This window comes from Falco peregrinus, chromosome 1, assembly GCF_023634155.1.
Source record: "Falco peregrinus isolate bFalPer1 chromosome 1, bFalPer1.pri, whole genome shotgun sequence".
NCBI lineage: Eukaryota > Metazoa > Chordata > Aves > Falconiformes > Falconidae > Falco > Falco peregrinus.
The window spans coordinates 44252359-44276220 of NC_073721.1; the positions used below are offsets into that span (position 1 = coordinate 44252359).

Here is a 23862-nt window from a genome sequence, read left to right on the forward strand (position 1 = left end):
AAAACTAGGAATCTGAGTATAGAGTGATCCAGTGGCTGCCCCAGCTACCCATTTGGTCTCAGTCTTCACTACCTGAATCCAACACTGCAGCCTTGGTAAACCTTCTCACAGCTGCCACATTAACTCTGAGGGCTGTCACACTCTGCAGGAACAGTACTTTTTTTCTTCTTTTTTTTTACCCCCTCTTCTTCTTGTTCTTCTTAGCATTCTTGGTGCTTAACCTAATGAACCTTCTCTGTCAGACCTTGATTAGCAGCAGGGAAAGCTGAACAGAGATGTTTAGCCATCATCAATAAGCAGCAGCTTGATCCTCCACCCAGAAAATGTCAAGGTGGTGGCATTAGCCTGATAGGCACCTTGCCACGTCGTACTTCTGCCTTCCAGGAATGTGGACAAGATGACACAGACCTATGGAATACAGCTGGGATTGCTGAGACGATGCTTGGCTGGTTGCTGTTCTTCTCTGCAATTCATCAGGAGCTACAGGCAGACTGGAAGTAATGAGCAGATACGAGGCACCTTCATATAAATTTACAAATATAGGATCTGGACATCAGGCAAAATCATAAAACGTATTTTATGGGGAGTGTGTGTGGGGGGAATCTATGTAAAAATAAAAACAAAACAGAAGACAGGAACCCTTCAACAGCTTTAGAGCTCCAGGTGGGGATATCCCCTGTTCAGGATTGCCTTACCATTTTCTTTGAAAAAAATCTGCTCAGAAACCCTCTTGACTGTAGTCTTTGTTCATATGCCTTTTTCTTGGGTATTTCCTGGGACCCTCACCAGGTAAAGAAATCTCAGCCTGTCATGCCGTAGCAGTTTTGTGTGAGTACAACATATGTTTGTCTTGCTAAACAAGGTGCAGTTTGTCACCAGGAGACTGCAAACAAATATCAGCAAAAGCTGCACATATGATCTTTGCTCTTGGAAGGCTGACAGCCTTGCTGTAAAGGAACACACCTTCATCAGACCTTCAGTCTAGAGAATAACATGACATCTTTGCCGTGAAGAAGCAGCTGGTTTAGGTGAGAGAGACAGTTCTCATTAAAAAAAAAAAAAAAGAATAAAAAGATGATGTAAGAACAGTTCTGGTTTTCTGGGTCATTCTTACCTGCTCACAAGCTTTTTCTGGCTCCAGCCCAAGAAGTTTAGGAGTAGCAACACAACCCTGATGACTCCACAGTGAAGAGGTTTTCACTTGACTAGCAACCTTGGTGAGGAATTTCCACAGAGCTGAGAATGAGTCTCCATCCGGGCTTGTATCAATCATGTTCCTTCTGCAAAATGAATCAGTTCTATTTCATTTTGCAGTGTAAACGACATCCCAAGTGGAGGATGGAGCAGGAAAATATAAGCACATGCAATCATTTCAACACATCTGCAATTTAAAGGAAGGTTTTCTGGAGGTAGTAGGAGTTGGAGAAGAAAAAAAGAGGAGGTTATTGCATTACAGTCAAACAAAGAGGGTGATGTTCTCCCAAGTTTACAATCTCTGTCTGTCTCTCAACCCTTCTACTCCTGCATTTAGTCACATGCACACTGAAAAACCCACTTGAGTTTTAGTCACTTTTAAAGTGTGGGGAACTCATGGTCTCATTGAGATGATATCTGAAGTGTTACTCACTTGTGCCCTTTTAAGTTACATTGAAGATACATTTTTTTCGGGTAAAAATGCCGCTTCAGGACGTCTGAAACCGCAAAAGTTTGGGCTGAGCTTTTCAAAGGGACCTTGCAACACAGGAGGTCCAAGTCCCATTCCTTAGTGCTGGTGTTTTGCTTCTCCAACTTGGCTTCTCAGAAGACTGCAGAGAGGGATGGAGGAGATGGACTTCAAACGGCAGCCCTGGCTGTGCCGTAGGGACAGGAGCTTGCAGGCTGCCTCCCCCTGCCTGGGTCCCCCACTGCAGCCCCCAGGAGTCAGCCTCAAACTGCCCAGCCTCTGGATAAGCAAGGAACCTCTGAAGCCCATGCACTGTGTGCAGAACAACCTCTGGTCACAGCCTGTTAATGGTTGAGAGGGTTTTTTTTTGGTGTGCAACATGCAACGTAAATAATAGCTGGTGTTATTCACAAGCTCAGGACTCCCCGTGCTTGGATTGCCACAGGGAAAAACTCAGGCCTCGTGTGCCTCCCACCTGCCATGATCTGGCAAAACCACTTCAAAGGTGTCTCTGCAAGATAGCGTCTCTGTCTGAAACCACTGAGGAGCCATGGGTAACGATGAAGTCAAAGGGCCTGGTGACTTCACTCGTTCACCTCTTTGTCAGGTACTTTCCTCAGAGGAAATCATTCAGCTTCCTGTGTTTTTACTGTAAATTATATGCTGCAAAGAGGAAAGAGAGAAAAAGACAAAGATAGATTGACAGATTAGGAGGGAAAAAACCAACACACGGATGGTTTCAGTACAGACAACCCCTTTCACTGCCGCTGTTGTGGCTCCTTTTGCTTCAGGCATCCCCCTTCTTTATAGTTGTGCAGAAAAGTTTAAAACCAGGAGCTAACCTGAAATTTTGGCCACTGCTTAAACTGAGACTACTTTCAGGACTCCATGTGCTCATTTCCTCCCCACCCTTCCCCTGCCTCTTTACTTTTACTTTACTTTAGTGCCTTGTCCTTCTATTTCCGTAGCTGGCAAAGAAAGAGAAGAAGAGAAATAATGTGAAAAGGGCTGTTTCTTGCCCAAGTGGAAGCAAAAATTCTTGGCTATGTCACCAATGGGCACAACCATTCAGATTTATTCTCCGAGATAATTTCCACTTTTTCATCAAACCAATTCTAAAAGTCTTAGCTTTAGGAAGAGTTGGGACTTTTTTATTAACAAGCTGTTCTAGGTTTCCAGGTAAATAGGATGCTCCTTGCAGAGAAGATACATAGCCAAAACAAAAAAAAAATAATCAAACCTGTCTTCCCTAGACAAACGTTTTGAAGGGAAATTTTGAAGTAGTCCCCACAGAGGTGTTTCAAGTCCCTTATGACAGAGCCAAGAAGTGTAACTGGCTGAGATAAACAAAAAAAAAAAAAAAAAAAAAGAAAAAAAATGTGTGGGGTTTTTGTGACCCAAGTGCAGAACCCAGCACTGAGCCTTGTTGAACCTCATACAAGTGGCCTCGGCCCATCAGCCCAACCTGCCCAGGTCCCTCGGCAGCCCCCTGCCCTCCAGCAGGTCAGTGCTCCCCCCCACTTGGTGTTATCCACGAACACTTACTGATGGTGCACTTGGTTCACTCATCCAGATCACTGATAAAGGACTCTTTATCCAGATCACTAAACAGGACTGGCCCCGGCGCTGAGCCCTGGGGAACACCACGTGTGAGCGGTGCCAGCAGGATGTCACTCCATTCCCCACCGCTCTGGGGCTAAAGAGGGAGAGTACACATGAACAGCATGCACACACACAAACACATTATATTTATATATATATAAATATATATATATATATAACATTGCAAAGCTGGGAGCATCACTGGTATAGAGGCCCTAAAATTCTGCCAGCTCAGCATAAATGTCAGCATTTCTGGCAGCTCAGCAGGCGAGCAGAAACCACTGAGGTTTCACAGGTGGCAGCTCTGAGCATCAGCCTTGGTGAGCTGACAGCAACTGCCTATGGCTGCTGAGTCCCACCAGCCCCACACTACACGCAAGCAGAAATCACTAACATGCCAAAACATTTTGATGGATACCCCCTTCCAATCCTCTGTTAGGATGTGAAAAAAGCATGTTTATATTTCTTGTTATAGTGCGTTTTTAAGTAGGGGTTCTCTGTTTTCTGTAGCAATCAGTTCGTTCGCTTATGTATATGCCTTAAAGTACATTACAGAAAAAAAGAAAAACCAAAGATATGACTCTATCCTAGGAGGGAATAATCCCAGATCAGACCTTGTTTCATCTGCCGAAGGCCTGAGCAGGTAATCAAAGTGTACAGCTAGCTTTAATGAGCCTAGCTGGAAACTTTTGCTTCTCCCAGGGAAGGATTTTAACAATCTGTGCCTTTAGAACTTTTCTCCTTATTGCAGTTGGGCAACTCTCATCAAACTTCCCACCTCAATAAAGCATTGATTTGGGAGGCTTTGCAAAACACTGAATTCTGGAGACATCTGCTTTCTCCTTCTTGGCTGAGCACTGAACAAACATCACCTGATGGTGTTACCTAGGTGGATGCCCAGGGGACTTTACAGTACAGCAAAAAAGGAGACACACGGCACCTCTGGGACAGCAGACCTACTTCTTATCTAAACAAGAGGCAGTAAAAAATAAGGTTATCCCCTCGACTCCATCACAAAGGCAACAGCAACCAATGGACTGCCTGGAGTTAGAATAGAGCAAGGAAGAAAATCATCGGCATGCTCAGCTGTCTGAACAGGGAGTGCCCAAATGGCGAGTGGACAACTCGTGTACACTTTGCTAGACCTGGATCTGGAGAAGAAAGAGAAGAAAGGATACACATAGCTGACAAGTGACTTTCATTCCAACTGCAAAGAAAACAACACATGATGAGAGTTTAAGGTTTCTGTAGCAAAAGATCTCTGAGCTTTGCATACGTTAGTGGCCAAAGAAACATCAGCTACTTTATTTTTTAGTTGAAGGCTGCATGATTAGCTGCAAAACCAGAACGTACTGCAGGAGCCTTGCTCCCTCCCAGGTTGTCAGAATCTCAAAGTCCTGAAGGTACAGCAGATTTTGGAGGGCTGTACTGCACTTAGCATTTCTGGAACAAAGATCCCCTTGCTAAGAGGTCATCTAGAGATTTTAAAATCCTCACTGAGAATCTTACTTTAGTCCTGAGCTTAGTCCTAAAATAGGTATGCATGTGCATACAAATTAGGAATCAGATTAAGAGTGGATATATGATAATGGCATGTGCTGTTCCTGCTAGAAAATCACTTCTGCATCAGACAAGTGGGTGTATCATGATAGTTTTAAAGTCTTGTGCATGTGTGAATATGTGTGGGTGTATGTATTTTTAATATATAAATATATATCTCCATACATATGTCTTACAGAAAGATGTTATCTCTCACCTGTAAACAGCATGGCAAGAAATGTCCCATCAGCACAAATGTATCGTGTGTGATCCTTCAGAGTTAGCAACAGCATCTAAAAACAAGAATATTCTGTGGAGTTTTACGGTTCAGTGCAAACATTTCACAGAAAGCGTCAGTGACTATTATTGTTATTTGCCAGGCAGGCCTTCCTAGAATCTCCAATTGAGAAGATGTAGCCTTTTAGGGGGACTGTTGGGTAAACGTCTGGCACCCTGCCTGGTACTTAGCAGAGCTCCCCTCTTCTCAGAATAGGACCTTTGGAAAACGTAGGCAGCGTATCCTGAGTACCCATCCTGTAGCACACCAGGGCAGCTGTGTTCAGATGTTTTTCCACTGACAAATCAACTGAACGCCTAGGCTGGTGTGGCACCGCCACATTTCTTTGAAAAACAACCTCTCCTTCCAGGGAAGACAGCTGATGCTGGGGGTCAAAAATGTCGAAGAGGCCAGCTGGCCAAGGGTGTGCAGCAGTGGTGGGGAGTGGAGCTACCTTTGGTGGTCAGCACAGCTCACCCCTGGAGAAATCGATAGAGAAGCTGGAAGGTGTTGGTGTCTGCAATGAGCAAAGTGAAAAAAATGATAAAGGAAGGCAGGCTGTCAAAGAGGATTTTTAGCAGCCAGTGTTCATGTTAATCCTCTGACCTAGTTTCTGAAAGGCCTATATAAGGAAGAATATTCTCCACTGAGCAAGCAGCTAATAAGCAGTGCCAGCATTTAAGAGTTTGGAGTGCATCAGTTCTGAGATTCGTCTATCTCTTCCTGGAAAAAAATAAAGCACAGAAAACAAACACTTTTAACAAAAAAAAAAAAAATCCACCGCCCCTTCTGTTTCTAACAAAAGTTTTGCACCTTAGCAATACTGTGAGTTGGCACCACAGCCCCAAAGACGTTGCTGTGTTTGACCACTTGTGGGTAAACTGCCAGACGGACTTCACTGGAAAGGAAAATTCCTCCCCTCAAATTACTGCAGCTTATTTTAATGAAGTTACTGCAAACATACATCCCTTTGAACCACGTGTATATGCAAGCAGCCATTAGTGCACTCTTGGCACCCTATTTTTAAGTTTCCCTGGTGGCCTCTTGCCTTTTTTAATGGTTTAAAGCTGTTGACAGCCTTAAGCCTACAACCTGTGTAGGTAGGTCCAAGTTGGGCAGAAAGGTCTCTCGTGTCAGCCAGTGCGACCACTCGTGACTTTGGGAACCTTCGTCTCCACCTTCTCCAGCCAGCCTTAGCTGCAGGACCTTGTTTTGACTCCCAGTGAGGGCTGAAGGTGCTCAGAAAATTAATATGGAGTTTATCAAGCTGGACTTCAGAAAGCAGCAAACCAAGAGATATTGTCCAAATCTGATCATTTTTGGCCAATTTTCACATCTGGCAGCTCTTCTTTCACTGCTTACATTGGTTCTAGTTGAACGTAAAGCAATAAATGGCACTGGTGTTATTTCTAATTTACTAAGTTGAAGGCTACTCAGTCAGTCCTTGTAAGAGTCATGAGATAATTTTTCATGTCATTGTCCTTTCAAGAGAAGCTTTATATGTTCTAGCTTAAGAAACATCGGTGTTTCAATGCTTCCCACCTATCCATCAAGAAAGAGGTATACCAGTGATCATATAGACGTGCCTTCCCTTCTGAGACCCCAGTGCCTTTCTCTAGGCTGAGGTACAGAAATATCAGCTCAAAACAACCTGCTCCTCAGGATGAGGATGTTTTGAAGGCCATTGGGAGAAAGTGAAAACCCATTGTGTGGTGCTGTGGTTGGGGGAAGAGAGATGGTTTGGTTCATTAATCATCTACTACCACTGATTCTATAACTTTCTTGCTTTCTTCTTAGGTGAACACTTATGGAAGAAAGCTTTCCTTATGTCTTTGCTTATATAATTGCAAAAAAAAGCATAGCCAGATAGACGTGTTCACCAGCGACACGTGGGAAGAGTGAAAAATAAGAGCTACTTACTGCCATTCTGTACTTCAAATATTTTCCTAATCTTTCTTCTTCTTACACTAATTTTTAATCCTCATAAAGAAATCTACTAGAAAACACTTTCTATTGGAATGTCTCAAACACACCAAGAGGCATCAGTCCCACAAGAGATCTCCTCACGCCAGGGATTTCCATGTTATCGGTTTCAAAAGCCCAAGCACAGGGGCAGAAAATGCCCAGTTCAATACATAGAGCAAATCACTGCCAAAGCCAAAAGCATCATCACCTTCTTCCCTCGACTGCCACCACCATTGCCTCAACCATGCAAGCGCCTGCTCTTGTCCTCATCTCCCTCCTCCTCGAGGCACAGGGATCGGGATGAGCTCAGCACACAGATGGAGGCTGCCTGGCTCCTTCCTACGATGTCACTATAATAGTTTCCACTGAATGTCCCCTGTGAAATTAAAAAAAGCATCTAAAGAGTGTTAGTGGTTTTTTTTTTTGCTTTTTTTTAATCTCTTTTTTTTAATTATTTTTTTAATAAAATAGCGAGCCCCAGGGGAACATATGACACAATCATCTCCCTCCTCCTGTTCTTTCTGCATCATCTTGTACAACACAGACTGCCTTGTGGGAGGACCTCTGAAAGGAACTTGCCACAGGTGCTAGTAAAACTAACCACATTCTTCTTGCAGCTTCATAACCATCCGCCTCACCGGTACATTAAATCCCTTGGCGCCGCATGCTTGCCACAGCTACAAGCAAGCTCAAAGTGCATTTGCTGTCAGGGCCCAGCAGATGAGCTGACCGTGGCAGTGCTCGTTTTTTGCCCCTCGCTAAACTTTCACAACACCAACCTGTTTATTAGGTCTTTAAAGCACTTCAGCATACTTGTGGGTTTCTGTAAAGTTGCAAAACAAGAAATGTCCCCTGATTCTCAGGAAACCATACAAAACCACACCAGAAAGCTGTCAGCTTTGTTTGAAGCGTGTTCTCACTGTGCCTGCCTCTATAGGGATGAGGGGACTAAGGCAGATCAAAAGAAAAATTGACCTGGCATTAGCTGAAAGAAAAACAAACCCAAATACCTGCCTCAGCATCTTTAACAAGTAAATATTGTTTCATTTTAGTTTTTCTTCATAATTTTGGCCAGCTTGGGTTCTCCTGCCCTTGGATGAACATCAGCTTGATGAAACATCAGTTAGGTCACCCCCCGCTGTCTTTGGTCACTGCAATGAATCAGAGCACCGTGTGAGTCAGACCAAGTAACCCCCAAGCCCACTACCCCACCTGCGAGCACGGGAGTTAAGTACAAGGTGCTTTAGGAGAGAGTATAAGTAAGAGGCAAAATATCTTAAGAGTCAGCAGAGATGCTCAGTGTTTCCCCGGGAAGGGCTGCATCCCTCTTGGCTCTGCGTGCAGTGGCTGGGGTGCAGCTCTGCCCCCCCACCCCTCCCAGCCCCATGGGGACAGGCAGTGAATCCTGCTGCCTGCGCTGCTTCCTCCCAGAAAGCCGCAGCGACGCCTCCCCCTTTCACTGCGCTCGCTTTTCATGCCTTTTGCTCCAAATCAAAACACACCACTGGCACACAACCCCTTCCACCCGTTGTCTCCTGGGGTTTCACCAGCAGCTGCCAGGGGCTGCTCCTGGGGGCCACAGCCCTCCAGGTCTGGCTGTGCAGCCCTGCAGGGGTCATAGCAAAGAGCACACCTTGCTTTTGGTTTTCTTTATTCTTTCCCATGGTCCAAGACTTCAGGCAGCTGCTCCACGGTGCAGCTGGGCTCTCCATTCCCCCGGACATTCAAGTGTCCCAAAGATGGAGCCCTTTCATCAAAAGTGGATGGCAGCTGAGGCACTGAGGAAAGACAGCTACTGCCAGGGCATCAGTCATGCCCTTCTGAAGAAGGTACATAAAATAAGCTAGACAAACTCCTTCCGAAAAGTGTTCATTTCTCCCCCTCGGTTGCAAAGTAAAGAGGTATGGAAGAGCACCATGAAATATTGAAGGCATAGGGGCAGCAAGCCCGAGTGAAATCCAGTTCTTTATCTAACAAGCCTAAAGGGCATCCCGGAAAACAAACCCTTCAAAACATTTAAAATAAATTAAAAGAACATTTGCTTTATACATTGCATGACTAAATTGTGGATTACCTTGTCACAGTGCCTAACTGGACTCAAACAGGAATTAGATCATGCAGGTGAATGCCCACGATATTTTGCCTCTTGCTTACACTCTCCCCTAAAGCATCTTGTACTTAACCCCCATGCTCGCAGGTGGGGTAGTGGTCTTGGGGGTTATTTGGTCTGACTCACACAGTGCTCTGATTCATTGCAGTGACCAAAGACAGCGGGGGGTGACCTAACTGATGTTTCATCAAGTGGCTCTTATCTGCATCCACCGGTTGGCTCCAGAATGGTTTTGCTGTATGTATGGAGCACATCTTTCTAGCGCCTATTGCTGCTGCTCCTGGCATAAAAATAAAATTACAGCTCTTTCCTTATCCAGCTAGCATTGAAAGGGTTGTTGATCCCCTGCAGAGTCCAGAGCATAAGTGGTTGAATTCAGATTTGTCTAATAAGTATTCATCCTGTAAAAGCGAGTCCCAGGGAGGGAATTATAACTTGCAGTTTTCAGAAAATTACTATCAGGTATTTTCCTACCCTTTCATTCAGACCATGGTGGTCTGGTTTGTGCATGCTATTGAATAATAATGATTTCCTGATGACAGGAGAAGGTTGTTCATATGTGGTCTGCATTACTCAGAGAGAGATACCATATCTACAGCTATTATGGTGTGCATTGGTACCTTAATCAGCCAATTAATGGATGAGGAATAACGTCTGCATCACCTGGCTCAGGTTTGGGCAAGAACCAAACTTATCAGAAGTGTAAAAGCAACTAACCTTGGAACTGTCTCCAATCACTGTTCAATCTTGTCTAATTCCCGTGTTACAACACCTGCCAAAAGTTTTCAGCGCTTGTAGTTTTGGCTCAACCACCCAGCAAAATTCAACTCAAATTCATGAAGTGGCTCAGCCAACCCACAAGTGCCCTTTCCAATGAATCAATGATTCATTGAACCATCTTCTCCCAGCTTTAGAGCCACAGCATTTAATGGAGGACAGCTCTTTGCTCAGAAAGATGGCTATCACAACTGATTCCACTGTAGGAGTATTGAAAGCACAGGCTGTGGGCTGTGCAGCCGGCTAGGACTATCTTCTGTGGTAACCTGAATAGTCGTGGTACCTCCTCCTCTACCTACTTGCAATTAGTGTAGCAGATTTATTGCTACTCAATGACTGCATTCAGCAAACTATTCACCAGCGTTAAACTTACCAGCCTCTGCAGTCTCCTTATGATTGGGATGTGCTTTGATTTGTAGGTCCATCGTGTGCTCTGTCATTTTGCTTTCCATCTGGCTGGTTTCCCTCCCTTTACTGCTGCACGGTTAGCTGTAGGTCAAGGTAAATATTTAGATTTTAACATTATTAAAAAAAAAGAGAGGTAAAAAGTCTCAAAGGTGGTTATAGAAATCCCTCTTTGTGTGGAGAATCACTGTCCCAACTGCTGGTTTTAATCAGAAAAATGGTCCCCCAATCCAAGCTCACCAGAGGAGGTGCCTGACCTCTGCCTGTCTCCATCCCCAGTGGTAGTTGCCTGCAAGGCTGGGCACCTGCTCCTCGTGCCCAGCTCCCACGAAGCTTGGACAAGCTGTGACCTCAGCTGTCTCACCCCATTGCTGCTCACTCTTCTCCAAAGCGGTGAGCAGCAGTGCTGAGGCTGGGTCTTCCCCACTCCTCCGAGCCTTGCACCACATCCTCTGCCTACATAGTGACTCACCACCAGTTGTACCGTCCAGCAGCTGTGCATCACCCCAGTGTCAGCTCAGGGCACAGAGCCTCCACTGTCCCCACTGCACTGCCTTTATCCCCAATCACCTCTTCTTCTCTGTTCCTCTTCAGTCCCCCAATCATATGTGCAAATATCCTGTCCGGTTCTGAACCATACCCACACTATCTCTTCATCCTTGGTTTGCCCCCACTCCCCTTGATGCTCACCCCGGGCACCCCATGGCTCTCCCTCCACTCCAGCTCACTCCTCCAGCCCTCTGCCACACTCAAGTGCTGCGTCAAGAAGGGCAGAAGCTGCTCCCCTGCCAGCAAGGCAGCCCACCTCCCGTTGTTTTAACAGAGTCACCAGCACTGCAGCAGCTCATCCATGCCGTGTGGCTGCGCTGTCAACAGCCATGGCCCTGCGCTCCTTTTCCAGCACATTTAACAATGTTCCCAAGCAACATGTAGTGGTGGCAGAAGTAGCAAGCCCTGGCTCTAAACCATGTCATGGCAGACTTGTCTTCATGTAGAACATCCCTTCCATTCCCTTTGGACCCACAAACTGAATCTTTCAACCACCTAGTCCCTTACCTATTGTTAACTCCTTACTTCTCCCGTTCTTCCTATATTCCACCTACCTTGCCTGTCTGCTAATCCCTGACCCCTCTCCCCATGTCTTTGTGCACCAGCACCCAACCCTTATCACACTGAGCTGTCTCGTTGGAAAGCAAAGCCAACCGATCATTTTTCAAAGCATTTGAAATTCATTAGATTGGCAGCAAGGGAAGTCTTCCCGAATTACTGAATAAAAGTGCTGACAGTTTGCCGTCACTGGAGAACCACTGGTCATGCAAATATTTCATCAGCAACTAGCTTTTGTATCTGGGTTGCAATGCTGCAATTTAAGAATAACTTTTATTCATAATACAAAAAAATCCTAGAAGAGTATCACAAAGAAAAAGTCCCTTTCTCCACCACTGAAGTGTAGCAAACAGAGATCAAAGGGCTTGATTTTTACCATAGTTTCAAGCTGAATAAATAGATTGAATAAATAAAACAGTATCAAGTGGAATGTTCCAAAACAAAACATTTTTATAGAAAGATGAAATCATTCTATTTCCAAAATGATGAACTTGCATCTTTCGAGCTTATTAAAATATAAGGGTTTTTTTAATTTTCTGAAAAGTGTTAGCAGAATGGCCATCTTTTTGACAAAAGGGTTTTACTCTTAATAAAACAACATTTTTGAGAGGAAGGGACTCCACTGCAATATTTCGAACTGGTTGCACGCGATTTTGGAGCTGGACTCAGAAGACCAAAGCCCTGGTGCAGAGTAGCCCTGGTGCAGGTCTGACACAGACCTGCTGTACGACTGTCATGGGTCACGGCCTTCAGGCTAGTGCTACCCTGAGAGTTAAGGTTGCCCTGAAGGTCATCTAAAGCCTGCACTGACCAGATGTATCTACAGTAAACCCCAAATATGCCACGGCACCCATAGGATTAAGGTTACCATGGGTTTGATGAACCTACTGTCACATATCTACCAGCTATCTGAGACGATCCCCCATGCCTGGAGCCCACCTGGGCATGCAGAAATGCTTGTGGGAGCCCCAGGAGCCCCATCTCCAGAGTCCCTTCTCCTGCTGGTCTTCTCTTTCCCTCACCCCAAAGCCAGACCTGCTCCCTGCAGGACCATCCGTCATGCACTGAAGGGCTTTTCTGCCCACCCCTGAGGATGCTCCAGGCGAGCAAGTGCAGTTCATGCACTTCAGGCTGGAAGGCAAAGCCTTACAGACCAGATAAGTGGTGCTCCATGCTTTAGCTTCCTATCAGACTCTGCATCACCTGTTCAGACTGCAAATTCACAAGACTGCCTCAAATGCGTGCGTACAGCAACCAACACCACATTTCCATTGCTGACTGTTACCACGACACAAGCAAGGCTTTGTCAAGGCTTAAAAAGCTTTTATAAATGAGCGCACTGGTAATCCTGCCTAGCTGCTTATCGATGGTTTTGTGTCTTGTTGCTAGTTTTTAGACTTTAAGGTCTTTGTATCTTCACCTAAGTTGTCCTTCAACAAGAAAAATGCTTATAGGAATACAGACAGCATCACAAAGCAACAACAATCACAGGCACAGACTAGCGGTTTGGCTGGGCTGTCCCTCCTGCACTGCAGATGAGTGAAAGACATACTTGGCTTGTGGCTAGCTTGTGGCTAGCTCGTACCTGGCACCTTGCAGCCTCAGCCCCTGCCTTCTTGTTCTTCTTATTGACTACTAATAATAACAACTTCTTTGCAAGCTGTTTACCATGCACATAGATCTACCCCCAGAAAACCCCAGAGGAAATAACATGAGGTAACATGCTTTTTCTATTTATACACAGAAAAAGATGATTCCCAGTAATAAACCAGATAGATGTTTATCTCCTACGGCAGAAATGTTGAGTCAATTTTTTGAAATTCCAAATGTGAAGTTTCCCTTGCTTGTGTCAAAGCCGTTTCATCTCCTCTCACAACCTACACCACCTCCTCCTTTTTCTCACTGTCTTCACCACACTCCTTCCCTCATTCCTTGCCTTGCCCAGCTGCATGTGAGGAGGCTCCGCTGGGATGGCAGGGATAACCCACTGTCACAAGTGCTCCTGGAGCTTTCCTTCAGCCCATGACCCTGCTTCTGCAAACTGAATCCAGGGTAGGAACCCATCACAGCTCTATAGATCTCACTTGTCCAGTGCCTCTTGCAAAGGCTTTGGAAAGACACAGAGTGTCTGCTCCGCTACTCACTTCTCCACCCTCTGCCCCAGTTTTTCTGGCTGTAAAACGGTAGAAATCAGGTAGTTCTTTCTTGAAAAACGATTTGAGCTGTGGGGTGGAAAAGGCTGGCTTTAGGTACGTTGCAATAGGCCCACAGGCATTAGCAAGTCCTTCTGCTCAGGGTTGGGTTCAAACTTTTCTCTTCCCAAAGTGTTCACAGAAGAAGCGGACAAGCGGTGAGCATCACTGGTGGCTTTCCCTGAAGCCTGGTCACTTGCTCCCCTCCCACCCTTTTCCTTTGACCTTTTGGCCTAAGAAAGTCCAGGCAAAGTCATTCCTATCTTGTTGATAATTATCCTCCCCTCTCCAGGGATGCTGGCAGGTGGCAAGGCCATGTTGGCCCAGCTCCCACTGGGTGAGCATGCCACTTCCCTGCCGGAGCCGCTGGGAGACCGGGACACGGTGAGTGACACGCTGGTCAGGTGGCAGATTCCCTTTCAGCCTGAGTTTTACCCACAGGCCAACCTCCTCTAGAAAAGAGCTAAAACAAAACAAAACAAAACAAACCAGCTTGTCAAGACACATCATGAAACTGCCTCATTACATTTAGAGAAAAGGAATATTTTTGCATTTGAGTGAGTGCCTCTAACTTTCAATTGTTCGCTCTGTGTTTTTGCATTTGAAGCGCTGTTTGAAGCTGCCGTTTGCAGTTCCCCATCCTGCATGTCCCGAGAAAGAGACTCTGTTACAGATTTTCTCCGCTAAACAGTTGCAGTAGCAGGAGTGAGCAAATGATTTGGGGTAAAAAAAAAAAAAACCTTTACCGAGAGAAATTTGAGCAATTTGGTTTCTTTGTTTATCCAAACTGAGGAAAGAAGGAAATTTGAACCTGGGTCCATGTGAATTAAATTTTAAAAAAGGAAAGTTTTGACCAGTGGAAATGAGAGTTAATGACAGATGAGGTGAAAAAGAAAACCCACAAGGCTTTCCTGCTTTCTATCTTTCTGGCTGACTCTGTCAATCCAATCAAGAAGAGAAGCAAATCTGTTAGACAGAAGTTAGTTTAACATTGGCATGACTCCTTGAAAGAAACAGCAGGTCCATCATGACTTGAAGTCTTTGAAAGAAAGCTAGCTGTCTTTTAAAATGAAATATTCCAGTCTAGCTGAGTTTCCTGGTTCAGTTGTGCTCAATAAGGTAATTTCTAAGGAATTCAGCCAAAAAATCAGTGCTGATGTATCCTGGATGACAGAATTGACTCAGTAGATGAGGCGCAGCCTTCAGAAATGTATCCAGCAAAAATACACACATTTGCGTATATATCACTAAAAATGCATTATACTTCAAGACAAATTTTCTACAGTGTAATGTATCTCTGGTACTGCCCATCCTTCATCTCACTCATATTTTCATTTGTCTACTATTGGACTATCATGAATTCAAGGCTGAAGTTATCTTTTGTTTGCACAGCCCTTGCTGCACCACACTCACACGCCTTTGAGTAGCCTGAGCTACCAAGCTCTTGAAGAGTTCCCAGGCCCGACTTAGAAATTTTTATTCTCTATTGGAAGAGATAATAATTAATAAGAGAGATAATAATTAATAAGAGAGAAGTTTCCCAGTTTCTTTAAACCCTGAGATATAAAAGATGTAGACTTATCTATGCCATGCCTGCACCATCCATAGATGTCCCACCATGACAAAGAGGATCCTTGATTTTTGTCTTCTAGGTATTATTCAAGGCTGAAACTGGACTAAAAAGACCAATACAAGGGCCAAACCCAAGTCCAAAGCTCAGGAGTCGAGGAGGGCCACTAAACCAGGCTATTTCCACTTAAAATGAACTGGAGGTTCCCACAGCGCAGAGAAAACTTCCCAACTGGGCATCTGATAGCAACGACTTCCATTGTCAACTTCTATATTCCCAGTAGACAAAAGTGTAGAGATAGCAATTCAAAGTTTGTAAATGTGTTGCTTTTTTTTTTTTTTTTTTTTTTTTTTTTTTTTTCAGACTCCATGAAACTTTCATAATGAAACCCCAAAAAACTAGGTGAAATGTATGGTTTAGTCTGGAAACCATGAGCAATTTTGTGGTTTTGCTCTAGGTTTGTACTGAAACTGGTCCAAACTAGGTAGTTTCTTCTAGCTGAATTTTACCTAAAGATTTTGAATTCATTCATACCTGAAACTGAGAGCGAAATTTAGGGGGCATGAACCCATATAGTCTAAAAAAAAGGAAAAAAGGTTTGCATGAAACCGCAGGTCAGGGCTGCTCACTGAATTTAGCACCACTTTGAGTTGCTCTGCATGGTGTTTGCTGCTGACTCGCTAAACCAGGAATGCTGGCTGGTGGACCCCATGACTCTCTGACTCCTTGTGAATTGTCAGGTTGCTGTGGCAATACACAGGTACCCAAATGCTGCTGGTTTCATGGTAGCATCTCTGAAGGCATGGCTGTGCCTCACCTTGTGGCGTTTCTTCTGCTTTGCCCTAATAGGATAGAAATTCACAGTGTAGGCTGACAGGCCTCCAGTGGGGAAAAGTCTGGGGGAAAAAGGTACCGAGAAGTAGTATTGCCAGAAAAAATACTTGCTATTTGGTACAGTGGTCCGTGTTGATGGGTTCTTTTGGTTGCCCTTTGGGCATCTCAGTGCCCAACTCGTGTGGGCAGGGCGAAAAACCTGCTTTTCCATCAGCAAAAGCCTGCTGTGTGTTGTATGCCCAAGGAAGTGCATTTGCATAAAGGCATCCAAGAAAGAAATAAAGGAAATTGGGGAGAATGGCAGAATTCAAGAACGGACAAGATTCAGCATCAGCCTGCATAAATTGAGCCTGACATTGCTAAGTTTCCTGGGTCACATTAATTCAAGAGAAGCTGAAGTAGAAATGATATGAATATCAATGGGAATGCACAGAGCTTTCATACACTGTGATTGGAATCAAAGACAGAAACACCAAATTTAATTCCATGGAGGGCAAACAAAACAGGATCCATGGTGGATATGTCCTTCTTGTGGATAAGATATACAGCTTCAGTGGAAGATTTGGGTATTTTTACGGTAACTGTTCTAGTGAAAATGCTGGCAGATGCAGTATTTTGCCTGACAATCACCTTTGCAGGGAAAAAGAACTGTCACTTAAGGCTGAACATTTTGATTCTGCTTTTTCATTCTCCTGTGACTTATACATTTTCTCTGGCTTACATAAATGAACCGCCAGTGATCACGCCTTGACAGTCTTTGCTGTTGTGTGACACAGTGATACTTCAGTTTCCTTATCCTGCTGTTAGAACTTCTACCAGGATGCACCCGACGGAGATAGCTCTCAGTCCCTGGGTCACCCCTGCTTGATTATGCCCTTTTATGATTTCATTCTTATCACGTCATCATGCATCACATCATTCATCTCATTCAATACACTTATTTGATGGTTGCCACCCTCAGAAGGGTGATGTCAAAAGGTGGGTGTGATTTCTCACAAGAACCGCAATGATTAACCTCCCAGCCCTCTGCCCGCTAATGAGGCTCATGCTCTTAAATTACAAGCACCCCCAGTCATTTCCCCTGTATTTAGCTACCTGAGAGATACCTAGACCAAACAACTTGTCTAGGCTGTTTCTATAATCCCTCAGTGATATGGGTTGAGGACACAAACATTACCAAACTGATTCACCCCACCTAACTCAACTATTTTAAGCTAGGCTGAATCACTTACCAAGAAAGTGCAATCCCGCTTGCACAGATGCCTGCCTTCAGAATTGGCCTGGGGAGCTGAGAAGTATTTCATCCAACACATTGATGAATATCTTGCCCCTTGTCAGGGAGTACAGTTTGTGAGAAGCCAAGCCACTCTGAAAATTCACTGCAGAAAAATGCTCATCCAAAGCTGTGCATTAGCACAACTGTGAATTAGCATAATTGTAAATTGCATAGAGCTGGGATCTCAACAGCTCTGTTTACTGACGTGGATTGCGGCCAAGAGCTACACTGCTCCAAGGAGGGAACTTACAGCTTTTCTCATGGTGATTTTTGTCTTTAACTTTAGTTATGGGAGACTAGAAAGCAGCTACACCTTGCAGGTGTTCCACGCCCAAGCTGGTAATCAAAAGCTACCAGTACCTTCAAGCTGAACTTGTGCTAATTGCCATGAATAAAATGCTCCAGGAGACTTTCATAATTTAAGCCTTTTTGCCTTAGCAAGCACATTGTCCTTGCCTCATTCTTCAGATTTCTATCCATTCCACATCTGGAGAGCAAGCTCCTATCTCCTTGAGGAGGTAGGGCTTATTTCCTTCTTTTACCATGGATTTTTTTCTGTGGATTTTGCCAGGTCACTTAAGCTAAGATGTCCTTGGCTGCAGCTTTTCTGTACGTGCTTCTGAACCATGTCACATCAACTCTGTAGGGGTCTGGGGTCCTCCTGGACAGCTTTTGTGGGCTGAATGGTGTCCCCAGACTGGAGCACACAGTACCACTGAGCCCATATAGAGGCACTTCCAGGTTCTGATGCTTCATTACTTGTCTTTAACAGGGACATAAAGGAGAAACACCACCATTGACCCACCTCAAATAGGTGCTGTGAGGATAAACCCATCTCAGACTGTGAGGTGACATGAGGTAGCTCTGGTACCAAAGGCAGCTGACTCTATCACATATGCTACAGTGGAAATTTTGCAAGCTCTTTCCTTCCTTGCATTATAGGGATGGAAAAAATAAACAGCTTCACAGTTTCTTCCCTGAGAAGAAGAGTGATGGCATTTTATTATTTTGAGAAAGGTGAACTACTGAAGCCTTTCGACTTGCCAGAATTATAAATACACTTTCACCCTACATTCTTGCTCTTCCCGTGATGCATATACTGCATTTCAAGCAAGTTGCAGCTTTGGCTATTTGCTGGTTCTCAAACGATTTCCTGATAGGGTTTGCTGTACAAACACCGCACTGAGTACACTGTATATTTCCCTTTTTACAAGACACAGGGAGTTTTAGTAGCTGTCAAATGTGGAATGCCATCCATTTGTGTGGTCTTTATTTCTAATCTGGATACATTACACTGCCAGATAAATTCAGTCATGAATTACATCACAACTTCTCCTCTTCTAGTGAAGTTTAACCAGAGATTATGTGGTCCCTATGAAGGTTTAATTATTTTTGATCTGACCTCCAGGTCACTCATCTCTCTTCAATCAAAAGCTTTCAACACACTTCTTATGCACAGGGAACACTAATACCTTTTGACATAAACCAGATCAATTGTCTTCAGATCAGGATTCCACTCCTTACCGTGACCAATTACCAAAAGTTTCACATTCACACACAGGAAAATTCTTATTATTACAACCTATCCTCTCCAGAGCAATGCCTTTCCTGACTTAGACCCTTATATCTATGTCTCCAAAGTCATCTGAGTTCCCCGTTCCAAGAGGCACTGTCATCATTTCTGAAACCATTGCTCATCTCCATCCCCACGTGTCTACGTGCCTCATGCTCATCTTTAGGTGTGGTGGGAGGGCCACACGAGGAGCAAAACACTGCTCGAGTCTGATCCTGTCCCAAACTCAGCCCCCGCCTGATGTTCCTTTGCCTGGCTCATCGGCATTATTATGTTCCAGGTTTTCCAGGTAAAACTGTATGCCCGTTTCCTGAATAGCATGTCAGATTAGATCATCTAAAGCCCCTTTCTGACTTAACACCTTTGAATTTCTCACACAGGTTGAGTGTCAGACCCTTTTCTATGATGCCCTGGTTGCAGCTCTGCATCCCTCCGCCACCCAGGCTGGACCTGGATCCAGCTGGTGCCCAACGAAACAGAGCCAGTCCCTTCGTGTCAGGGGGTTCAGTGCTTGTGGTCATCTCTGCTGGCTCCCCAAACCCATTTATTAGAACTCCCTCCTGCTGACCCAAAACCACCTCCAGGATTTGCTCAGGCCAAGATTTTCAGGTGTGTCCAGAGACTTTAAGAACCACGCTCAGTCCAGCAAGTATGAATGTCCCTTTCCTCTCACTTAAAATTGATACAATCCTCCTCCTCCTCCTGAATTTAGAATGCAGAGTAGGTGCCAGAGGCTGAATATACTTCTGGGTGGCTCAATTTTTTATTATTCTGCTCAGATCATACAGAAATAGGCAGCTTTTCAGGAAATTATGAGAACCAGGTAGGAAATTAAGATCCTGCTGGTGTTTTGCAACAGAATAACTGGAATTTCAGGTATCTGAAATCCCTACATATGCCTGAAAAGCACATTCTAAATAACTCCACTTTTTTATTATTATCACTATTTTTAATTTTTTTTATTTAAGCTATATGTTCAGTTATCCTGTTTCTTCCAGCTTTACAATTCATGCATTATCTTCTTCATCTTACTCCCAATTAATTAATCGGAATACAGAGGGGTTTAATACCCAGAAAAGAGCTTTTCCAGTTGGATTGACCCTTACCAGTAAATGCTGCTGAAAGATACCAAAGATTTTCCAGCAAAGCAGGCAGCTCCCTACTTTGGGGAGGATGCTGCATGGAAAGAACTTATGTTTGGGAAGACAATAACTCCTACTGAGCAAACGCGCTCTCTGACAAATCTGTGAAAGTTATTGCATTTTTATAACTGTTCCATTTGTACTGTTTTATTATTGCATTTTATTATTTGTTCTAATGCCTCTGGTATCTACCTGCGCTTCAAAAGAAATGGATGGTGCATACACCTACAGTATAAAAAGATGTTTTCTCCCTATAGCAAATTTTCAGCTAATTAAATATAACTGGTTTTCTATTGCCTTACAAGGGTGAGTGATATAATTCTTTTGAACAAGGAAGACAGTTGCACAGCATGAATAAACACTATCTAGCTTCCCAAGGAGATAATACTGCACAATGGCAGCTCTAAACTTGCTTTTTTTCCCCTTATTTTCCTCCTGTCTGATGTCTATTTTTATTCAATAATTTTATTTGAGAAACAAAATGAGAAAAGAACATTGCTATTCCTGGAAACCTTCCAATATGTTGCAGGAGCAGAAGGCTTGGATGAAAGACATCATGCAGCCTCTCCCTCAAAAGACTGTTTTATAGTGACAGCCAACAATATAATCACAAGAGGGTTAGGAGTGTGGTATTGGAGCATCATTCACTTCATTCTGTGATCAGCCTTGGATTAGGACCACATGAATGGCCACAGACTATAATAAAATATAATTTAAAAAAAAAAACAACACAAACCAAACCCAAAAAAACCAAAAAGAAACAAACCAAACAACTTTGTCAACGCTGGCCCAGGCACCCATCTCCCTTGGCCCAGGCTGAGATGTGGAGTACAAACATAATGCTGAAGTGCAGTATGAGACGGTGATTCATCGGAGGAAACTTAAAAACCTCCGAGAACAAGGTGATTCATACCTTGAGTGCTAATGGCATTTTGCAGTAACCTCAATTAACTGATTTTTGCATTTCCATATCAATTTTTTACAAGTGTCCACATGTGCTCACATGTTTACATGTGTGCACTCTGGTGCAACTCAGCAGAAGTTAAATAACCCTATATTTAATGAAGTCTCTTTTTGAAAATAAGAAGCCTAGTAGCATCTTTGTTGTCTAAGACCCATAATTAGGAGGGCACTAGGAATAACATATACATTATGCTGCATCTTCTCTGAGCTCTTGGATCTTGAAAAGCTAAGGATGAGGTTTTGGTAGCGAACTACATGGGTGCAAATATGAATGACCATATGAATGTTTCCATGAGAAATGGACCCAGTTCCCACTGAAGATAAAACCAGAAACTTCTAAAGGAACTTATAAACCTCACACCCCTGGGCTTCCAGTGGCAGCTGGGTACCTACTCATCTTTGAAGAACTGGTCATTACTGTCTTTCAGGAAGGTTTTCAGTCCTCACAGGCTTCAGTCAAGGCCAAATTTCCATTGACTACACAGATGGGGTTTCAGTTCTCAGCAAGTATATTTCCTTTCTGCAGAGGAGTAGATAAATAAATATTAAAAAGGGGCCAGGATATTTTCTATTTTTCTACTGAAGAGAGTCGCTTGCAATATCTACCAAGAAATAATTAGAACTGCTGGTTTTGTGGCTCACTTGTTTTCTCCCTTCTGTTCTTTTATGCAAAGCTCTTTGCTGCAGAGGGTGCAGCACGTGCCAATGCAAATACAGGGCAAGCACCTGCTATTTAGCCTCTTGAACCAGAGCTTGTGAGAATTGATGCAGTACTGGTCAGAAGGCATGAAAGCGGTGAACTGTGCTCTGAAAATCAGGGTAATCAGGCAGATGGTATTATGATAGGGTTTGTAGAGTGATGTTGTTAGGAACTAGAGGGTAACAGCATTGCCCTAAAGTTGTGTTTGAAAATGCAGCACCACCTACAAGCCAGGGTGTACAGACACAGTACCCCAAGAACACCTATTTAATGGGGAAGTGCAGTGGTTTATTTACTGCCTAAAACAAAGCTACGGAAGCGTCCACTCATTCTGCAGCGTTATCTTGTTTAAAAATTACTGGCTGCCTTAACAGTATAGCTGTTTTAGCTCAGCACTATCTCATTTCTACATTTCAAGATATTTCTAGCCATCACAGAAATCATTCACGGATCCTGCTGTGACCTGAGGCAATCGTAGGTGTTTGCCTTTGCTCTCTTGGAACTCTATAGAGCATATTACTGCATGAGTGGATGCTCTGTGTTCCTATATAGTATTATGTGGCCTTCCCAGCAGATTTCAGCATTTCCAAGTCAATAAACTCTGCAGGTTTTCAATACTGTACTAGTGGACTAACCCAATTTAGCTTAGAAAGTAACAGGCCAAATTTAATCTGGATTGCACTTACTGACACAAGGGATTAATTTGTCCTGCTTTCCCTCACTGGTTTTCACTGATCTCTTTTTCTTGTCCAGTCCTGACTGCTACAGTAGCTGGTTGTCTACCTGTACATGTTTAGCATAAGTGTTTTATAGTTTGAAGAGCTGACCATGCACATGTATGCAACCTTAAAAGCCTACAAACCCACAGAGGACCATGCCCTCCTCATGATACCAAACATGATGTGATAGCCTTAAAACTAGACCATTATTACTCTCTCAGAAATCACCTTCCTTGGTGAGATATGGTTCTGCTCAGCCATGAGCAAGAGATGCTGGACTGTCTTCAAGAATGGTAGCTGCTGCCACTCATTGCAAGATCTTTGTAATTCAGGTTTTCCCACATTTCAGAATAGTCACATTGCCCGGGAAGGTTGGGAAGCAATGATGGTGTTAGGGGATCTCCACGTTCTGCTTCCTAAAGGGTAGGCTTGCTGCTCTGTGGTACTGGCTGCTTTGAGGGGTCAAGCAAAATTTCACAAGCAACACTGTGTACATCTTTCCCTTGAAAATCAAAATTAATTTCCAGTACAAACCAGGGTGAGTGAGAGCCACTGCTGCTAGTGGCTGTCCAGCAGTTCTGCATCCACCAGGCAGGACCCAGCAGGTGAGGATCCACCTCATCCAACCTGTCAGGCTCGAGCGACAGATCTCCTGAGGGAGGCCTGACCAAGTGAGACTATTGCCTCACCCTTAAGGAAAGGTGGCTGCTTCCCCTTGCCTCTGATTAAAATAGATTTTGCCTGTTTCCACGGTGATAAGAGATGCTCTGAAAACCAGTACTGCGGAAGTCTGTGGAAGCCTCTGTAGTGTTGTGCTCTAGTGATGTGATTAAAGGTGGTAGTAATAACAGTAAGATGCCAGGACTCTGTAACATCAGGGGTGTGAAGAAGAATTGGATTAAAATAGAAAGGTACAACTTCTGGTTTGGGAGTCCTACAAGTCCAAATCAGAAGAATTTGAGAATTACAGAGAATTACACTCAATAAATGTTCTGTTCTGATATTCTTACTATAGCACCTCTTGTTCCTCCCTACTGAAGGCAAGATGTTAAGCTAGGTGGACCATTGGCAAGATCTTGTTTGGCTTCTCTGATGTCCTTGTATTACCAAACCTGGAATAGCTGAGATAAGCAATACTGCCAGACATTGTGATCACCCTACACGAGTTTACTGGCTTGCAGAAGACACACATCTAACTGTGAAAATCTTCAGAAACACCCAAGACTCTTTCAAGATGGACTGTCCTAGAAATCAAGGAGTCATCTCACATAAAAAATGTAGGGTTGGGAATAAGGGTTAGGGTTCTTCCACACTGAAATGAATTAGGAATAGTTCAAGTTAAAGAAATCCCATGTAAATTCTGTGAGAAGCCCTGTGGCCGGGTGATAGTCCCAGGCTAGAACCGAGGAGAGGCTTGCAGCCAGGACAGAAGTGAGCATTAATTCTCT

At 44.0% G+C, this 23862-nt stretch overlaps 2 long non-coding RNA genes across 2 annotated transcripts in view; both read right to left on the bottom strand.

Moving 5' to 3' along the window:
• Positions 1-366: 366 nt before the first annotated feature.
• LOC129784537 (uncharacterized) lies at positions 367-3250 on the bottom strand. Its single transcript, XR_008747393.1, has 3 exons — positions 3209-3250; positions 1115-2326; positions 367-491 (listed from the first exon to the last, which is right to left on the bottom strand). It is a non-coding gene; the product is annotated as an uncharacterized LOC129784537 (long non-coding RNA).
• A 23-nt stretch (positions 3251-3273) lies between these two features.
• LOC114010472 (uncharacterized) overlaps positions 3274-23862 on the bottom strand; it is a 115602-nt gene continuing 95013 nt past the window's right edge. The window contains exons 3-5 of the long non-coding RNA XR_008748515.1: positions 10307-10422; positions 5022-5097; positions 3274-3359 (exon numbers count right to left, since the gene is read on the bottom strand). This is a non-coding gene — a long non-coding RNA (uncharacterized LOC114010472). The remainder of the gene's footprint in view (positions 3360-5021; positions 5098-10306; positions 10423-23862) is intronic.